Raw genomic sequence first — 20,823 nt, forward strand, 5'->3', positions numbered from 1 at the left:
AACCTAACTTTTAACTGAATAAAAAAAGAAATTTTGATTAACTATATTTTTTAACCTGTTTTATATACAGTGCAAAGTCAGTTAAAATTGTTTTTTTTAACTGGGATTTCTGACAGCATGTGAAAAACAAACAACAACATTAAAAACACCCTCAAACAAATTCTGATGCTTGCTTATTTAATAACAATCTGAGGTAAACACAGTAGCCCAAAAGTATCTGTGCAGAGTTTTAGTTTGTAGATGTCAAAGTGAACTATAATAAAGGAATATCTACTGACTCGCACATTTTCACATCAGTCATTGTTTTTCTAGCATTTTAAATGTAATTCACATTGTAAAATCCATTTAATTACGTAATATCTTGAATTCATCAGTGGTGTGAGGGCTCCTCCTCTGGTGGCTTCATGTTATAACTGTTTGCCACTGAGGGGTTTTTGTTCCACTCTACGGATGTTTTGTTGCTGTGGTTCTCTTGAAAAGTAATACACAGCAGTGTCTTCAGTCTCCACCATCTGTCCACTTGCAGTCAGTGCTTTGCTGGAAGAGTCTAAGTTGCTGCTAAAGTTGTTCTTTACTAAATCTTTGCAGTATGAATAAGCAGGTATCATTTCCCTGCAGGCTGCAATAAGTAATGATAAATAATAATTATATTATTAAAAAAGATACTATTAAAGATCAATACATGTGGTCTGAAAACTAAATAAGAGAATGCAATTTCAGTAAATATTTGAAATAGATTATCAAATTAATTACAGATATTGTTAAATATTTTGCAGATCATTGTGCCTTTGTTGTCTTGTGTTAATGATGTTGACTTGCAGTTCATTACTGCCAATGTGAACAGCAGAAAGTAAATTGTTCCTTTTGTGATGTGCTGAGTTTTTGTACAGAGTTTCTCCCTCTTGTGTCACTGTGCCTCTCGAGCACAATAATAAACAGCTGAATCTTCAGTCGTCAAGCTGTTCATCTGCAGATACACCTGCTTTCTGTTGTTGTCTCTGGAGATGGTAAACCGGCCTCTGACTGACTGAGAGTAGTGGATGCTGCTACTGCTAGGGTTGATATAAGCAATCCATTCCGGTCTTTTTCCAGCAGCCTGTCTGATCCAGTGAGCATAAATATCACTGCTGAACCCTGAGTATGTACAGGTCAGTCTGTGGGAGTCTCCAGGCCTTTTAACCACTGATTCAGACTCTGTCAGTGTTTGACCATCAGTACCTACAGAAATGTTAACCATTCATTGGTTTAATCAGTTTTTTTTTTATGTCAGTTATATCAGTTGTTTAAAAAAAGTCCTTACCAGCCAAGACAAAAAACACAATCTGCAAAACAACTAAATGAACAGGTCCGGTCATTGTAAGAGTCAGTTGTTTTTGTGCAATCTTCAGTGGGTATGTGAGGTTGGCTCCCTGACTTGTATTCTTGAACACTTATAAGGTTATTGAATATAGGAGTTTTGCATTGACTCCTCCTCCTCAGTAGAAAATACTGAAAATTATTATGTACAATTTTCCAGTTTTCTATGATTTTATTATATTCTGTTTGTAATAAAAAAAAACAGAATATTTACTTATTAAAAATGACAATGTATTAAGACAGTCGTTTCATAACATTGTATCGTATGCTGATACTAGTGCTGGCCACTGTGCTCCACCTGTACTTCATCAAGTTTTGCATCCACTCATTGTTTTTTTGTTTTGTTTTGTTTTTTTTGCTCAATGTTATTCTTCATTTGTACTGAACACACAAACGTACAGTATTTGACAGCACACCACAGACATAAGTGTGCCTCAGACTGAGTGGCTGTGACTTATATTGGTATTGTTCTTGCCCTGTAAATTAACTTTTCTTTTTGTTGCAACTCAGGTCTTATTTTTGATCTAATTTGTTAAATAAATTATTGAGATTAACTTGCCATGACTCTGCCTTGTCAACACTGGGGCTTTGTGCTTTTGTGATTGATATTATAATTAGTTTTATTGAGGATGCAATTCCTCAGCTGGGCCTGAAAACTACTGTGTGAGTTAATCATGTATTGCCTGCCTTCTATTCTTTATCACATATTAAACCATCATAGTTTCATATAGGTCGTTGTTTGCATCAGCTCCTCCTCCTCACAGATAAACACAAACTCTGTCATTGCAATTTCTACATAACACATTGTATGTTAAATAATTCAGACTAACCTTAGAAATGCACAAACAATGTGAGATATTTTTCTCCTCCCTTCATGAGATGACCAACTTTCATACATTTATTTAAACAGGAAACAAAAATCTTTACAAGCAGAGGGAGAAGATACAAACTGCATAGCCTGAAGATTTGCATAACCATACCACTAGGTGGAAGTAACAGAAAAATTATACCATATATTTGTATTGATTTTTATGTCACTAAGTATCATTAACTGTAGAATCTAATATTAATTCCAAAAGTCACTGTCTCTCTTTTTTTATGTATCACCTTAAGGTCTTACTGTAGTACTAACAGTAAAAAAAAATAGTGTTGGCATTATTAAAAGAAAATTGTTATTTAAAACCTAAATTTGAATGTTTTTTATAATTATTTCTTAAAAATTCTTTACATGCAAGGCAGATGAAAATATTCACTTTACATGAACACATGCCACCAAAATATATAATGTAAAACAGCAGAACATTATAGCATCACAAAAAAAACATTTCCCAATGAAGCTGTGTTATTGTATCTTTGAGTTTTGATGATTTAAATGTAATTTCTGTAAATTTAAAGGGGAAAAATAGCTGAAAGCAAAACAGTGCAATATAAAAAGTAAACTATAATAAATGAACATCCACTAACTGATATAATGTCACGTTAACCCAAATGTTTTTATAATCAAAGATCCATTTAAAACCAGTTTATTAAGAATGATACTAAACTTTAACGTTAAATTGAAATTAGTTTCATAATATAATATTTTATTTAAGATCTGCATTTCATAGACTTTTCGCACACTAAGTCTGTGAAGGACTTTCATTTTTCATTATTCTCAAATTCATCAGTGGTCTGAGAGCTCCTCCTCTTGTGGGTTCATGTTACAACTATTCAGGCAGTTGAGAGGTTTTTGCTCAGGTTTAATGATGGTTGTTACACAGCAGTGACTTCAGGCTCCATATTCTGTCACTTCTGTGTCACTCTGTTGATTAAAGTTTCTCATTTAATACTGAATGTGTTCAACAGTTAATGTTTAAATTGAGTGCCCCAGTGTATCAAGCCCAATCCACTCCAGTCCTTTTGCTGCAGACTGCCCAAGCTGCCCACTAGGTGGTCACAGAATAAGAGATCTGACAGGTGAAGGTCAGAAGCTTTATTGGCTGCACTATCACAGAGACTCACGACATGCAGCGGCAGCAGCAGCAGAGCTACAGAGAACATGTTGCCACTATTGCAACCAACTGCAGTATATCAAGTCTTTATATCAGTCTGTGAGGAAGTTTACTTTGCATTCAGATGGACGCTGACCCCCCCCCCCGGAAAAAAAAAAGAATAAATAAATAAATCCAAAGTTTTATAGGGCATTTCTTAAAAAAGAAGGAGAAGAAAAAAAGTTTTTAACATATTTACACAGGGGATGTTAACATTAACACATAGAAAGATGCCAAAAGAATGCTTATTGTTGACAGTTCTTGATAAAGCTTCTTTAAAAGTGTTGATGATGTACGATTATGGATGATAAAAAAAAAAAAAAACAGGAATAGGTTTGATGTGCTGAGTTTTTGTACAGCGTTTCTTCCTCTTGTGTCACTGTGGGTATCTGGCACAATAATAAACAGCTGAATCCTCAGACGTCAAACTGTTCATCTGCAGATACACCTGCTTTCTGCTGTTGTCTCTGGAAATGGTAAATCTGCCTCTGACTGACTGAGAGTAGTAGATATATCTACTATTATCTTCAATATAAGCAATCCACTCCAGTCCTTTTCCAGCAGCCTGTCTGATCCAAGCAGCATCAATATCACTGCTGAACCCTGAGTATGTACAGGTCAGTCTGTGGGAATCTCCAGGCCTTTTAACCACTGGTTCAGACTGCGTCAGCGTTTGACCCCCAGTACCTACACAAATGTTAATAGCTCATTAGTTTTCGCATTTCTTCATATCATTTAATTTGTTCAGCAAAATGCATGTCCTTACCAGCCAAGAAACAAAACAGAATCAGGAAAATAACTAAATGAACAGGTCCGGTCATTGTTAAAGTCAGTTGTCTTTGCCCAGTCTGCTGTGTCTATATGAGATTGGGTCCCTGATTTAGGCTTGAACACTTATAAAGTTAGTTAATATATGAGTTTTGCATTGACTCCTCCTCCCTGGAAAAAATACTGCTGTTTGACAAGTAAAAAACTAAAAAAATGAACATGTACAGTTTGCCAGTTTTCTGTCAGTGTTTGGTATATTGTTTGTAATTTTAAAGCAAATTTTAATTTTCAAATATTAAAACTGACCATTTTTTCAAGACAATCGTACCATTATGTCTTATACTGCTTGTAGTGCTGTCCACTGTCCTCTTTATGTACTTCATCATTTTTTCAATGATTTCCTTTATTATTCTTTATTTCTATAGAACACACAAATGTACAGTATTTGACAGCACACCACAGGCGTAAGTGCGCCCCAGATGGCTTTTCTCAGCAACAAACTGTGTCACTGTCACATTACCAGGGAGGGACCTATTTATCAGAAAGCCACACACACAACTTCAAATGAATTATTGTTAAAATTCCTCACATGAAATACATTTAATCTAATGCAATGTTTTTTGTCCTTTAGTTTCAGTTTATCTTTCTAAAAAATGTTTCTAGAAAATGTTTTATATATCAAGAGTGTTTCATTGTCTCAGTGTAATAATACAGGCCAGGTTTCCATAAACCTGCAATGGATTAGAAGAACAAAAAAACACTCCCCTTGAAACATTTTACACATAAATCTAAAAAAACAAAAAAAACATTGAAAAACAAGAAGTCAAATTGACATTTAGTAGTTTTTAACACTTGTTTCAAGTGCATAAGAAAACAGTATAACAAAAAAAGCTCTAGTCACTTGTTTAATTAATCTTCCGGTGTCTTTTTCTTCACACTTTTTGTTTACGCACAAAAAAGAAAAGAATAGAAATTCACTTTTTTGTGTTTTCCCTAAATTTTAGATCAATTTTACTTCAAATAAAGTTTTTAAACATATATATTTATTATATAAATACTGCAACACAGAAGTCGACATTATTTTACACAGTTAAATTTTGACCACATGTACTGCTCATAAATACTTTATTGATTCTGAAAATTCTGAAAATGTTGTTTTCACTTTTTAATACAGAATAGCATTGTATGCGACATGTGTATTACCACTTAGTGTCAGTACATTGAGGAAAATTTCATCTCGCATTTCTAAAGAAAATGCCACCTTTTTTGACAACATTCAGTATTCCACATGTTATTGGTAAATAGAGGAAGTAGTTTTTGTATGACTCTCCTGTTGCTGTGTCTCACTGTTTCTCACTGTGTCTGTCGGGCACAGTAATAAACTGCTGTGTCCTCAGTCTTCAGATTGTTCATCTGTAGATAGACTTTACTGCTGGAGTCATCTCTGGAAATAGTAAATCGACCCTGGACTGACTGGGAGTAATAGATATGAGTAATATATGTGTGTATAAATGCGATCCACTCCAGTCCTTTTCCAGGAGCCTGTCAGACCCAGTTCATAGGGTAGCTGCTGAATGTGAATCCAGAGCCTGTACAGGTCAGTCTGTGGGATTCAGGCCTTTTAAGTGCTGGTTCAGATTCTGTCGGAGTCTGACCATCAACACCTGTCAAGAGCACCAAATCACACTAAGTTAAATAGTTTGTTGACAGAAATAAATCTTGTGTAATATCAGGGTCTATGAATATTGTCACCTGCCCAGCAGATAGTTAACAGCAGCAGTCCTGTCCTGTACTCCATACTGTTAGACTGTGTGTCCTTAAGTCTGTTATCTTCTCTGAAGTCAGATATATGGAGAAGAAAAACATTCGGGTTTTGCATCTACTCCACCCCGCAGAAAATAAAACTAGATTAGTCTAACCTGTTATGAAAATTTTGGAGTGACTGTTCATATTCTATATATCATGATATCATGGCTCTGACTAACTTTGACAAATGTCAGGAATTCCCCCATAAGTGTGTCTGTTATTATATAAATGCCCTAACATCTGACAAAAATAGATTGACAATTTATCATTAATAAATGTCTGGACTTCTTTGAGTTGCTTGAAGACGTTTCACCTCTCATCCGAGAAGCTTCTTCAGTTCTAAGGTCAAATGGCCGAGAGTCCCAGATTTAAACCCAGTGGGAGTATCCCCCCAAGGAGGGACAAAAGACCCCCTGGTGATCCTCTAATCACATGCGCCAAGGTGTGAAAGTGGGTGTGGGACCTAATCAGCCAGGGTTTCGGGTGAGCTCATTGTGAAACCTGGCCCCACCCTATCATGTGATTTCCTGAGGTCAGATGGCCCAGGATGTGAGTGGGCGTTAAGTCGTCTGGGGAGGGAACTCAAAACTGGATTATAGATGGCAGACAGTTGGTGTCGTAAACCACCGCCTCTGTTCAAAGATGGTCGCTCACAGTGGACATAGATGGCCTCTTTCACTCCTCTTTCAAACCATCTGTCCTCTCTGTCCAAAATGTGAACATTGGCATCCTCGAAAGGATGCCAATGTTCACATTTGCATACTCCCACTGGGTTTAAATCTGGGACTCTCGGCCATTTGACCTTAGAACTGAAGAAGCTTCTCGGATGAGAGGTGAAACGTCTTCAAGCAACTTAAAGAAGTCCAGACGCTTTTCTTTCCAAGCTCCTTTGACTACGATGACCTGGATGACTGAGAACCTTCACAGACAAGGTACTCAATAATTAATCAATGCTCAGATATAATGTGACATTATAGCAACAGCTACTGTCCAATAACATCACATAAAGTGCATTAAGCAGCCATTTTATTAGGTGTTTTAGAAACTGCTGATCTGCCATGAATGGTCTGAAAAAGAGAAAATATTCAGTGTGTGGCAGGAGAAAAGGCCTCGCTGATGTCAGAGGTCAGAGGAAAATTTCCAGACAGCTTTGAGCCGAAATCAACAGTAACTCAAATAACCGCTCAGTACAACCAAGATATGCAGAAGAACATCTGAACCTTTGAGCAGATGAGCAACAGCAGCAGATTTGTTGCAGTTAAACCTGTTCTGAGAGCATGTGTTCATATTTGCTTTCAATTGAAAAGCAATTTCACTGCTGCTGTTGACCGTGTGTTATTGTATATACTCTCTCATACATATTTGAAAATAGTTTGAAGTAATTTGACTGAAAACATTAAAAATGCTGGACAGGAAAGTGAGAGCTCTAAAGTTCTAACTGATAAAAGTACAGCTGTTTTGATGAGTTGTGCGAGCAGTGAAGTATGAACAGAAACAAAAGGCAGGCTGATGTTACTTCTACTAATAAAGAGTATTGAGAATGTTTTTGTTCTTTTCTGGGTCAAATGTGACTGTTATCTGTTCAGATGGATTTTAGATCTATGATTTTGGGTCAAACAAAGGAAAACTGCATTTTTAAGGAATCTTAAGCAGTGAGCGAGTCATGTCTGAGTGTACGTACACAAACACAGCTTTGTGTACGTAGCTTAATGTTTAGTCAAAATGGTTAATAAAAAACAAACAAAAATGAGATAATGTGGTTTAAATTCATATTTTTAAAAGAATTTGAGAAGTAGCCACATAAAAATAAATTAAAGAATAACTGGCATAACTGGGTACAGTATTCTGTGTTTGTCTGATATCAGAAAAACACTGACAAACACTCTCTTAGAAGAGATCCTTGATCTTAAAGTTTTTATTTCCTCGTTAAGTCAACTTATTAAAAATTTTATGAATGGTTGACCAGAGGAAAAAGTACATATAGTGAAAATTAGATAGTAAGATATATAGTAGATATATACTATATATACTATATATATAGTAAAAATATAGTGAAAATTGCTTTTTTTCTAAATAATGTTTCTTATTATCATTATCATCTTTTTTATTAAAGAAATTTCTTACAACTGTCTCATCAGCCGGTGTCCCTGTTTTTGATGAACAACTGCTTCCTTTAGGTTCTTCTAAAAATAGATGGCAGGATGTTTTTGTAAAGCCTCTTCAGCTGCTTTAACCACCGTGTTTCTCTTTGGCACAGTAATAAATAGTAGAATCATCTGGCCTCAAATTTGAATCAAATCAGATCAAATACACCATGCTGTTGCTATCATCTCTGCTGATTTCTACACGTCCTCTCAAACTGCTTGCATAACTGTTTCTGCTGGAAGTTGAAAAAGCCGCTCCCGATCAATTCCAGGGGTTTTCCTGCAGGTTCTCTGTCCCAGATCAGATAAGACCAGATAACACAGCAATCAAAACTGAAGCCTGATCCTCTACAGGAGAAACTGAGAGTCTCCCCAGGCCTTTTCTCTACACGACTGGAAGGAATGGACTCCATACTCTGACCTGTAACATTTGATGAGATGATAACAGAGAAACGAGTGAGACAGATAAAATGTTAAGTATCATTAACTCACCATCAATCAGTGTGTCCTGGTACATGGTGAAATAGTGAGCAGCACAAGAACTCAGGGGGAAGCAAAAAAGCAATCGATGAGGTTCAACACAAATGCTATGGAAAGGACGAGCCATGATGTCAGGCCATTCATATGTGTTCATTCATAGTTCTGATGCCTTCAGTGAGAATCTACAATGTGAATAGTCATGAAAATAAAGAAAAACATTAAATGAGAGAGATGTCCTGGTAGTGTATTAAATACTGGTATTCCAATGTTAATAAATGTGTTTTTCTTAATGTGAAAATATGGGATAGTTTGAATGCGCAACAGATCACTTCAGAGGTTGCCAATAGTAAGCTTTAGTGTGTTTAGTGCTCTCCCTGCCAGTTGTGAATTCCTCTAAACCCACAAAGTACACAAATGCAATTTATATAAAGACAGGGAGTTTACAGATTTACAAGGACACTACATATGTTTGCAATGAAGAAGAGTTATAACAACAGTCTTTGTGCTTTTAAATCAATGCACCTCTTCATAACACCACTGGCATACCAACACATTTATCGGCATCTTGAAATTACAAATATAGTTACAACCAGTGAGTAGTTTTTTTACATAGAGGTGGAAACTATATTGCTGCTTCTGCACATGGAGCTTTGTCTCACTCTTGTGGAAAATCTGAGACTTAAAATATCTTGGTGCATGAAGCAATTTTCTGAAGGATAAACATGGTGTTTATTATTATTATTAGTATCATTATCATTATTATTATTATTATTATTATTATAGTAAAAATGCACAGTATAATTTAAAAATTAGACTGGAATCTTACTTTTACACAATTAAATGACAGGCGCTTACCTTAATCAATGTAACTATGATACCAAATAAGGTGGTGATGATGAAAATGAGGGTGAACACCGCATTCTAGCTTTCCTCAGCTCACATCAGCATGCTCAATATCATCAAATAAATCACACTTCTTTTACTTGGGACAGGTCAAGGTGGCTCTGGACACTGAACTTTCCATCTGGGCATCTTTGGGGTCACTAGTTTTGTAGTTCAGCAGTTCTTTGTCTCCATTTGGAAACCCAGTGATGTTAATGGATACAGGGCTGAAGCCAAAAACCAGGCACACAAGTTAAAGCAAGTTAGAGCCCATAAGCAAGTAGGCAGATGGTTGGCTGTAGATCACTGAGGCTGGAAAGATGTGCATTACAGTTTTAGTAATCAGTTAATCATTTTTAGTCAGTTTTGTTCAAATTAATATAATGGAAATAAAAGATTAATGTTAAATGCTAAACAGCAGCTCACCAAACACATCAGTTATAGTGGCTTCAACAGGTGCTTCAGATGACTCATGTTTGACAACACAAGGATACGTAGACCTTTTGTCTTCAGTTTTGGATATGTTTAGTCTGCTGCTCACAGAGTAAGAGCTGCTCCCTGAGTAATTCCATGGAGGACTGTTAACGTAATGCATGGATGGGAGAGTCTGGCCATCTTCTTCCCAGAACACTTTGATGTTAGCAAGGAAATATCCAGACACTAGGCAAACAAGCGTTAGGATGTCAGACACTGAAAGTTCAGAGACAGTTGGTTGCATTGTCTTCACTGTTGGCACATGAAGGTCTTGAAAAACACTAAAGAGAGATAACCATAAAAATATAGTCACAACCAGAGGAACATGAAGTTTAGAAAGATCTGTAATCAATTTGTTACATTTCAAACATTACCTCTGTTTTTGCTTATATGGTCTTCATTGCCCTGATTGGAACATGGATGTTTTCCTTCACAAAACCCTTGTTTATCTGCATCCCAATTTTCTGCTGACACATTAAAGAAGCTCTGTTGAGTCTCTGTCCTATTGTTGTGACTCACTGCAGGATTAGTAAGGACATAACAGTCAGGAATTTTGTTGCAAGCTAATTTCCAGGTGATGGAGAAATCGTTTAGACTAGGGGCAACAAGAAGACAGATAACAGTCACGGGTCCTTTGTTCTCAGGCTGCTACAGTGGTGATGGTCCCTGAACATAAACCCCAACTAGCTGTGAGGATGATGGAGGTACTCGAAAACAAAACAAAACAAAAACAAAAAAAATCTTAATGTGTATCACAATAATAGTATTTTCACTTTACCTGAACAGAGATTGACATTTCTTGTGATATTTTTATTCAGAGACCTGTCAGATACTGTACAAGTGAAGATCTTTCCTGTTTTCCACTCAGAGTGATCAATTATAAGTTGGCTGGTCACTCTAGCATGTCCATCTACTCTCATGCTGATATCAGTGGTTGTTGGAGATCTTTGCTGAGACTCGTTAAACCATCTAATATGAGCATTGAAGACCCATCCAGAGCATAAGACTCTCTGTGATCTTGACTCCTTACTTTGGACCAGAAGAAGCTCCACTGATGGGTCCACTAAAGTGAGACAAATCAGGGCATCAATTAATCTATTTAACAGAAACCATTAAAGTATAAATCAACAAAGTTAAATCAGCTGCCTAAAAGTGAAGCAAGAGTAGCTTGTTACCAAAAATATAGCTGGTAGAGTTTGACTATAAACTTATTGACTTTGCAGGTAAATGTTTTGTCTTTCTTCCAGTACGTCTGAGGGACTGTGAATTGATTACTGATTAAAAGAAGGCCAGGGCCTTCAGCCTTCAGGAAAATCTTTTTTTCTTTTTTTTTAATTTTAATCACCATTGACTTGTAAGGTGATGTAGAGGTCACATGAGGACAGTTGTTCCCTTCAGCAGATCTGGGCAAGATCCTGATTTCTATGGAGTTTAACCTGGAGGACAATTTAAAAAAAAAAAAGTAAAAATATTATTTAAGGTCCTCTTTGGTCATAAGATGCCTGAATTTCCTGTAATGCTAATATCATCTTACCTGCAATATTTATAGTCTTCTCAGCAGATCTGACACACCTTTGCTCTCCTCTGCATGTTAAATGCTTTACTTGCTTCCTCTGACTCAAGAAAAAAGTTTACTGATAATAAGAGTTGTGTTTTACTCTCTGCACATTTTTTTCATTTGTGGTGCCAATCTCTCAGCCGGGAGATCATGGCATCAAAATTAGTGTGGACCCAACATGTTCCTTGCACATTAGAGTCTGACGCTTAAGTCTTAAACTTGGGAATCTTTACATGAATGGAAGGTGAATTTCTGTGGAATTAAAGAAAAACATGCTAATTAATAAACTTTATCTTAAGACTGTTCTTAATTTGCTTTAGATATACCTGCAAATGTTCATGTTGAATATGGGCTTTGAGACAGTAGCTGTACATACTTACTCTGACAAATGCTTATTGTCTTCTTATATTCAGTATAATTGTGATTAGCTTTGCAGGTAAAAGTTGATCCTTTTCCCCACACTGAGAGTTTGTTGCTCAGGCTAAAGGTTTTCTGCTCTGTCCCTTCACTTTGTAGCTTCGTTCTGCTTGGCTTCTTGTTTTGACTCATTGGTGATTTGTCCTGAAAGCACTCCAAAGCCAGTTTGTCTGGAAAGAAACCATTTAGCAGATGAGCCTTACTGGTGAGATTCCAAATTCCCCATCTGAGACTGGGTACAATGTGATGTTTGGTGACACAATCCATGGCACTGAAATAAAGAAGAGATTAGTTTGATTTACAAAACTCATTATAAATATCATGTGTGAACACAACAAGGAACAACTTTAATCTTATCTAAATTATACATACCTTCAGATTCTGGTGAATGCAGAACTCTTCAATTTCAGTTGTCATTAAGCTACGTTAGAGTTGTACTTTTACATTGTTTAGAGTTGTTCAGCAAGGCGAAAATAGGGCAGGAAGTCTGTTGCACAGTTGTTATGCATAATAAGGCAGTGTGATCAGGGCAAGCAGCAAGCGGAAGCATTGAGTAACAACTAGGTCTCAAAAAAGTACCAAAACACAGAAGTGAAAGAATGCAAAGTGCAACGGAGCATCACAAACAGCAGGTGTGAGGTGTGTTTATGCCAGTAAGAGAAACAAAGTGCACATTTAAATTTCTCATGTCAGTTTGCATGTGTACCACATCCATATTTTCTTATCAATTTGCCAAAGATTTTAGTTCTCAAATCTTGTAGCAATATAATAATAATAATGCAACCAGTTTTAAAAGCTACCATTTTGCATATTTGGTATCACATGGGCTGCTGATCCCAGGCACTGTGGATATGGATTGCCCTGTAGTTATCTAAGAACTTTTATTCCTTTTTTTTGTTTACTATAGTTTAAGCATTTGTGTAAAGCATATGAATTATTCACTGTTGCTCTTTTCTTTAGTGTAATTCTAGCAGCCACTGTCAATATCTGATCTAATAAGTTTTTTAAAGATTGAAGAAAGATTGCCAAGTGTGATTAGCGTTTATGCCACATGCTGTTTCTTTTTTTGAATCATGGTTGAGTTTTAAAACACTGCCTGAAAGTTTTTTGAGTTACACAGTGGATCGCTGCATGCCCTAACCATTTCTCTGTTTGCAGTTGTTAGATCCCAGTTACCCCTGTACAGGTGGTCTGGACCGGCTCTCCATCCTTCGGGTCAGAGTCCCTTAATCCCTCTCCTCTAATGATCTATGGCACTTGTGCTGAGGCCGTCTCTCCTGCATGAAGTCCAGGTGCTGGTTTTCCAGTGTGTGCGTCTGATGCCCCAAATCTGACTCAGAGCCGTAACACCATCCATGGCTGCAGTATGGAACAGATGTGGGTGTGTCGTCATCTCCCAGAGGAGTCCAAATCGTCATCAAACAGCCCTACAAACACAAAAACATGTGAAAATATAAACAACCAGACTATCAGCAGTGATTTAACTACTTTAAGACCTCTGTGAAAATCATTTACAGCATATATCACAGAATTTAAGGCCTCTAAAATCACAGAGCATACAGAGAAAAGTACTAAACTGAATCAATTTCAGCTTTCGTTTTTCATGATGTATATTGTATTAATAATTAAATTTCATTATCTGTGGCTTTACCACACATTTACCACACAGGTGTAGATACTGTAGGTTCAGTGAATGCTTAAATTGCACTGATTAGAATATACTGGACATTCAAAGCTAAGGTTCAGCGCACTGTGTTAGAGGCTGGGATTTGATGAATTCATCATATATACAATCATGTCAGAACACAAGAAGACCATAACAGCGATCAGCTGGTGCCCCGACAACCCTGACCTGTTTGCTTCAGCCTCAGCAGATAACCTCCTCATCGTGTGGAACGTAGCAGAGAAAAAGGCGGTGGCGCGACTCGACAACACTAAAGGTAGCTGGATCATCCACGCCGGGTTGTTTCTGCACAGAATCTGTAAAGCCTCACAGCCTCTTCCTGTTTCTCAGGCGTCCCTGTGTCAGTCAGTTGGTGCTGGAACTCGGCCGACGGAGTGGCGTTCGTCTCCCAGCGCGGTCCGCTGTACATCTGGGTCTACCGAGGTCCCGATCCTGGGGTCACGGTGCATAAAGAAGCCCACTCCTTCCTGTCTGACATCTGTCTCTTCAGATGGTACCCCACCAAGAAGGGGAAACTGGTGTTTGGACACACAGACGGGAGCCTGTCGGTGTTTCAGCCCGACCAATACGGGCTTGGAGTGTGTGGACGTCTGGAGGTCTGTGATCTTACAACAAGTGTCATTCCCCTGAAAAGAGAAGGAATGTCAGTGGATTTTATTTGAAATCACAATAAATTATATTTACACAAAAATACTTACAGGTAAGCTACAGGTAAAAAGTTTCACAGGAAACCAAAAAGTACATTTAAGTACATAATTTTAAGTAGAGTGTAATTTCATGGTAATTTTGCAAATAAATAAATATTTATTTTTCCATCTTTCAGCGTAAACACGCTGCAAGCCGGCTGTATCATAACCCTATATTTATTATTCTTTATGCCGATGAGCATCTATTATTCAGCTGCTCTTTGATTTTAAAGGCGTTTCTGAGCTCTTTCACACTCACTGTTCAAACAAAACTTTCAAAAGGAGTGACTGGAAGAAACCTGGAAGTGCAGGGCACTTAAACTGGAGGGCGGAGACATATTTTATGGTTTTATTTAGAATATTGTTATGTCTTCGTTTCCTGTAAAAAGCTGACTTGTTAGCCTCTTAGTGTTTTTACTTTTGAGCATTTGTGTGTAATTATAATTACTCTGATACTTCAAATTAAATACAATTAAATTCCACTTAATTACAGGAGATTACTGTGTGAAGTGTTACTATGTTAAGAAAGTATTTTGATTTTATATTTGTAAGTTTTCAGTGTTTTGTATCCAGATTAGAGACGTGATGCAGAGCACACGCAGCTTTCATGTCGCAGAGATCTGCACAAACATTCGTATTAAAGGCCGTTCTTACAGGAAGTCAGGCGGGTGCTCGTTCCTAATATGATCGTGACTGGCACACAGCGCCCTGAAACCAGCTTATCCAATCAGAGGAAAAAGTGGGAGGGGCTAAATCAGTTTGTGTCAGACAGAGGGCCAAGTGAGGAACCTGCACCAAATTTAGATAAAGAAGGATTATTTTGAACTGTGAATCATGCAAATTCAGTGTGTCCAAAGAAAATACTTTTACCCCCCTGTTCTCTTCTTGAGGGAGTAAAAGCCAAAAGCACGTGCTTCGTCCGGAGTCTTTAGAGGGGACGGATGAGGAGGACCCTGTCAGTGCCTTGGAGTGGGACCGACTGTTTACTAGGTCAGATCTGAGAGCGGTAAAGTAGCTTTTCTTCTGGTCTGTGGCCTATTCGCCCACAGAAGCAATGAACTGGTGCCATCTCTTTCAGTGTCTAACCTCCATAACGGCATCCGGCTGGTGGACAGCGAGGCCTTGGCCTGCATCACGTCATTCTGCTTCCCCTCAGCTGCCGCGTCCGTGCAGTGTCTCGCCTGGGTCCCGTCTGCGCCCGGCATGTTCATCACCAGAGTTAAAGCCCGCGTGTTCACGTGGGATGTGTGTTCCCTTCTGTTTGCGCGGGTGGACGTGTGCTTCAGGCAGCCGGTGTGTGGGACATGCCGCTCTCCTGCTGCCATCTTTTATCCATAGATTCTTACAGAGATCGCCGGATAAACTGGGGCAGCACATTAAAACGGCCGCCCCTCCTCAACGCCATCCCCACCCGTCTATTTTAATTTTTTTTTTTTTTTTGCAGAGTCCTATCTGACTGATCGACAACCCCACCAGCTAACTCTTTCCACAGCAGTGGAGAGTAGACTTTATCAAAGTAGATGTCTTTCTGAAAGTGCTGTAACTAAGTTTAAGAATATAATCCACCCACTGTTATCATCTTCAATGCCCTGTACCAACATAGAGCAGAGCAGCTATCTGAACGCTACTCCAACAGAGGTCGATTATCTTGTTAATAATTTTACCTCCTCTCTACGCACGACTCTGGATACTGTAGCTCCTGTGAAAACTAAAGCCTCAAACCAAGTACCTGACTCCGTGGTATAATTCTCAAACACGTAGCCTAAAGCAGATAACTCGTAAGCTGGAGAGGAAATGGCGTGTCACAAATTTAGAGGATTATCATTTAGCCTGGAGAAATAGTTTGCTGCTTTATAAGAAAGCCCTCCGCAAAGCCAGAACATCTTACTATTCGTCACTGATTGAAGAAAATAAGAACAACCCCAGGTTTCTCTTCAGCACTGTAGCCAGACTGACAAAAGTCAGAGCTCTACTGAGCCAACAATCCCTTTAACGTTAACTAGTAATGACTTCATGAACTTCTTCACAAATAAAATTTTATCATTAGAGAAAAAATTACCAATAATCATCCCACAGATGTAATATTATCTACAGCTACTTTTAGTACCATCGGTGTTAAGTTAGACTCTTTTCTCCAATTGATCTTTCTGAGTTAACTTCAATAATTAATTCCTCCAAACCATCAACGTGTCTTTTAGACCCCATTCCTACAAAACTGCTCAAAGAAGTCCTGCCATTAATTAATTCTTCGATCTTAAATATGATCAACCTCTCTCTAATAATCGGCTATGTACCACAGGCCTTCAAGGTGGCTGTAGTTAAACCTTTACTTAAAAAGCCATCTCTAGACCCAGCTGTCTTAGCTAATTATAGGCCAATCTCCAACCTTCCTTTCATATCAAAAATCCTTGAAAGAGTAGTTGTCAAACAGCTAACAGATCATCTGCAGAGGAATGGCTTATTTGAAGAGTTTCAGTCAGGTTTCAGAGCTCATCACAGCACAGAAACAGCTTTAGTGAAGGTTACAAATGATCTTCTTATGGCCTCTGACAGTGGACTCATCTCTGTGCTTGTCCTGCTAGACCTCAGTGCTGCGTTTGATACTGTTGACCATAATATCCTATTAGAGCGATTAGAACATGCTGTAGGTATTACAGGTACTGCACTGCAGTGGTTTGTATCATATCTATCTAATAGACTCCAATTTGTTCAAGTAAATGGAGAGTCCTCTTCACACACTAAGGTTAAATATGGTGTTCCACAGGGTTCAGTGCTAGGACCAATTCTATTTACATTATACATGCTTCCCTTAGGCAGCATCATTAGAAGACATAGCATAAATTTTCACTGCTATGCAGATGACACGCAGCTCTATCTATCCATGAAGCCAGGTAACACACACCAATTAGTGAAACTGCAGGAATGTCTTAAAGACATAAAGACCTGGATGGCCGCTAACTTTCTGCTTCTTAATTCAGATAAAACTGAGGTTATTGTACTCGGCCCTGAAAATCTTAGAACTATGGTATCTAAGCAGATTCTTACTCTGGATGGCATTACCTCGGCCTCCAGTAACACTGTGAGGAACCTTGAGTCATTTTTGACCAGGACATGTCCTTCAATGCACATATTAAACAAATATGTAAGACTGCTTTCTTCCATTTGCGCAACATCTCTAAAATTAGAAATATCCTGTCTCAGAGTGATGCTGAAAAACTAGTTCATGCATTTATTACTTCCAGGCTGGACTACTGTAATTCTTTATTATCAGGATGTCCTAAAACTCACTGAAAAGCCTTCAGCTGATCCAAAATGCTGCAGCAAGGGTACTGACAGGGACTAGAAAAGAGAGCATATTTCTCCTGTTTTGGCTTCCCTTCATTGGCTTCCTGTTAAATCCAGAATTGAATTCAAAATCCTGCTCCTCACATACAAAGTCTTAAATAATCAGGCCCCATCTTATCTTAATGACCTTGTAGTACCATATCACCCCATTAGAGCACTTCGCTCTCGCTCTGCAGGCTTACTTGTTGTTCCTAGAGTATTTAAAAGTAGAATGGGAGGCAGAGCCTTCAGTTTTCAGGCCCCTCTTCTGTGGAACCAGCTTCCAGTTTGGATTCGGGAGACAGACACTATCTCTACTTTCAAGATTAGGCTTAAAACTTTCCTTTTGCTAAAGCATATAGTTAGGGCTGGACCAGGTGACCCTGAATCCTCCCTTAGTTATGCTGCAATAGACGAGGCTGCCGGGGATTCCCATGATGCATTGAGTTTTTCCTTCCACTCACCTTTCTCACTCACTATGTGTTAATAGACCTCTCTGCATCGAATCATATCTGTTATTAATCTCTGTCTCTCTTCCACAGCATGTCTTTATCCTGTTTTCCTTCTTCACCCCAACCGGTCGCAGCAGATGGCCCCCTCCCTGAGCCTGGTTCTGCCGGAGGTTTCTTCCTGTTAAAGGGAGTTTTCCTTCCCACTGTCGCCAAAGTGCTTGCTCATAGGGGGTCATATGATTGTTGGGCTTTTCTCTGTATTTATTATTGTGCTATCTACTGTACAATATAAAGCGCCTTGAGGCGACTTTTGTTGTGATTTGGCGCTATATAAATAAAATTGAATTGAATTGAATTGAATTGAATTGAATTTGCATGATAATGAGAACATTTGATTTGTGAAGTCCACAATAACACATTCAGTTTGGTTCACTGAATATATTTACAGTGTGAAAGAGCCTCCGAGGCGTGTTCAGTGATTTGTTTCTGTCAGGATTCCTGGGTCATTGACCCAGCGTTTTCAGTTCATGTTCTGTTTTCACCACTCCTGCCATTTCCTGTTTCATTATGTTCAGCTGTGTATTCGCCTGTGTCCAATTATCGTCATCATCCAGTCTGTGTATTTAAGTTCCTCAGTTTTACCACTTCTCTGTCGTGTCATTGATGTTCTGGTGATGTTATGTTGTCGCCACGCCTGCGTTCAGTCAGCCAGCCATTCGGCCTTTCAGTCAGTCCTTCAGTCATTCAGTCAGTCGTCCAGCCAGCCAGCCATTTCCTACCTCTGTTCTGTTTGTTCATTCCATCGGCAATAAATACCAACCTTCACCTACCTACCTGTGAGTCCAGCGTTTGGGTCCTCCTTCTCTCATCCACGACACAGATCCTGACAGTTTCTGTCCCTCAGACTCGCAGGTCGGCGTGCTGAGAGTGTGGAACGTGTCTCGCTCGACTCCGCTGGACAGCTTTAAGCTGAAAAAGATGGGATTTCACGCTTTGCATGTCCTCAACTCCCCACTGGCCAAGAAAGGTACCGTCTTTAGTAAATGAGCTGTAACGGCAGGAGAGATGAGAAACACTGAAACAGCTTCAGTTTCAGTCAAGACGGAGCAGTCGGTCACAGCAGAACCCAACAGACACGTACAAAATCTACGGCTGATTTATTCAAATGATTAATCCACCATCCATCCACCCAACATCCACCCATCCACCCAACATCCATCCACCTAACATCCATCCACCCATCCACCCAACATCCATCCATCCACCCAACATCCATCCACCCATCCACCCAACATCCATCCACCCAACATCCATCCACCCATCCACCCAACATCCATCCATCCACCCAACATCCATCCATCCACCAAACATCCACCCAACATCCATCCATCCATCCATCCACCCAACATACATCCACCAAACATCCACCCATCCACCCAACATCCATCCATCCATCCATCCATCCATCCATCCATCCATCCATCCATCCATCCATCCAGCCATCTGAGGTGGAAGCAAAGATTAAATATGCACTATCCAACTATTTATCATTCATTTCTCACTAATGTCTAAACAGATTGATAGCTGTGCAGTGTTAGACATCCTTTAGACATTTAAAGAGCAGAAAGTTACTCAGCAGTTAAACAAAGATGTAAGGATCTTTTTAAAGGCCAGGTGAAGGCCTGCTTTCCTCTCAGCCGCCCGTCACACTCCTGAGCTCTGCCAACATCCTGAACAGCAGAGGGAGCCTCAGGCCTGACAGTGGATGTGGGTGAACGTTCACATTAATACAGAGAGTTTTACAAACTCTGCAGAAACCGAACTGCCTGTGTTGGATTGTTTCCACTTTCCAATGATGAAAAGTAGATTTTTCTGTGTATCTGCTGTCTAAAAGGTTAAATTCAGCATCACGAAAGTGTTAATGAAGGCCAGAAGTTCTGAGCTCACAGTGACTGTTCTCCGGTGAAACACTACATTCCAAAGGATCTGATGTTAAAAATGTTATTTATAAGATAGCAGGATTTTGTTTTTGCACTGCACGTACAGGATTACAGCTGCAGCTCATCTGTTTCAGCCTGCATCAGGTTCTGTTGTTAAAATCCTGGATCCGGCTAACGCTTTCCACAGGTGACTTTGTGTCACAGCCCTCTTCTCTCTGCAGCTCAGAGCTCCTGCTCCCCCAGTAAGAGTTAGTACACCAGTTCCACCAGTGAGGCGGTCCCTCCCCCGACCCTGTCGCAGAACCGCTCCTTCTCTCTGCCTCCGGGCCACGCCGTCTGCTGCTTCATGGACGGAGGCGTGGGGCTCTATGACATGGGAGCCAAGAAGTGGGACTTCCTGCGAGACTTGGTATTCTGTGGCATCCTCAAATGTGAGTGACAAAAAAGGAGCTTCAGCTCACTGTGTCGCTTCTTCTTCAGGACCACATAGAAACCATCTTCGACTGCAAGTTTAAGCCCGATGATCCCAACCTGCTCGCCACAGCCAGTTTCGATGGAACCATCAAGATCTGGGACACAAACACTCTAACAGCTGTTTACACCTCCCCTGGAAACGAAGGAGTGGTCTACTCCCTGTCCTGGGCTCCGGGTAGGCTAGCTGCACGCACGCACACAAACACACACATGCACGTACACACACACACACACACACACACACACACACACACACACACACACACACACACACACACACACACACACACACACATGCACGTACACACACACACACACACATAACTGTGTGAAACCTCTGTGATATGT

General features: G+C 39.3%; 2 long non-coding RNA genes and 1 pseudogene across 3 annotated transcripts; all 3 read right to left on the reverse strand.

The window, feature by feature from the left end:
• Positions 1-5,177: 5,177 nt before the first annotated feature.
• Positions 5,178-6,291, reverse strand: LOC120439910. Its single transcript, XR_005612829.1, has 2 exons — positions 5,907-6,291; positions 5,178-5,818 (listed from the first exon to the last, which is right to left on the reverse strand). It is a non-coding gene; the product is annotated as an uncharacterized LOC120439910 (long non-coding RNA).
• A 502-nt stretch (positions 6,292-6,793) lies between these two features.
• LOC116329291 lies at positions 6,794-11,838 on the reverse strand (annotated as a pseudogene).
• A 1,224-nt stretch (positions 11,839-13,062) lies between these two features.
• Positions 13,063-20,596, reverse strand: LOC120439909. Of its 2 annotated transcripts, XR_005612828.1 has the most exons (4): positions 20,106-20,596; positions 18,896-19,109; positions 13,768-14,225; positions 13,063-13,342 (listed from the first exon to the last, which is right to left on the reverse strand). It is a non-coding gene; the product is annotated as an uncharacterized LOC120439909 (long non-coding RNA). The 2 variants fall into 2 exon arrangements; XR_005612827.1 differs by lacking the exon at positions 20,106-20,596 and having other exon boundaries at positions 18,896-19,331.
• Positions 20,597-20,823: the final 227 nt, after the last annotated feature.

The sequence above is a fragment of the Oreochromis aureus genome, linkage group 4 (genome assembly GCF_013358895.1).
Source record: "Oreochromis aureus strain Israel breed Guangdong linkage group 4, ZZ_aureus, whole genome shotgun sequence".
In the NCBI taxonomy this organism is placed as follows: Eukaryota; Metazoa; Chordata; class Actinopteri; order Cichliformes; family Cichlidae; genus Oreochromis; species Oreochromis aureus.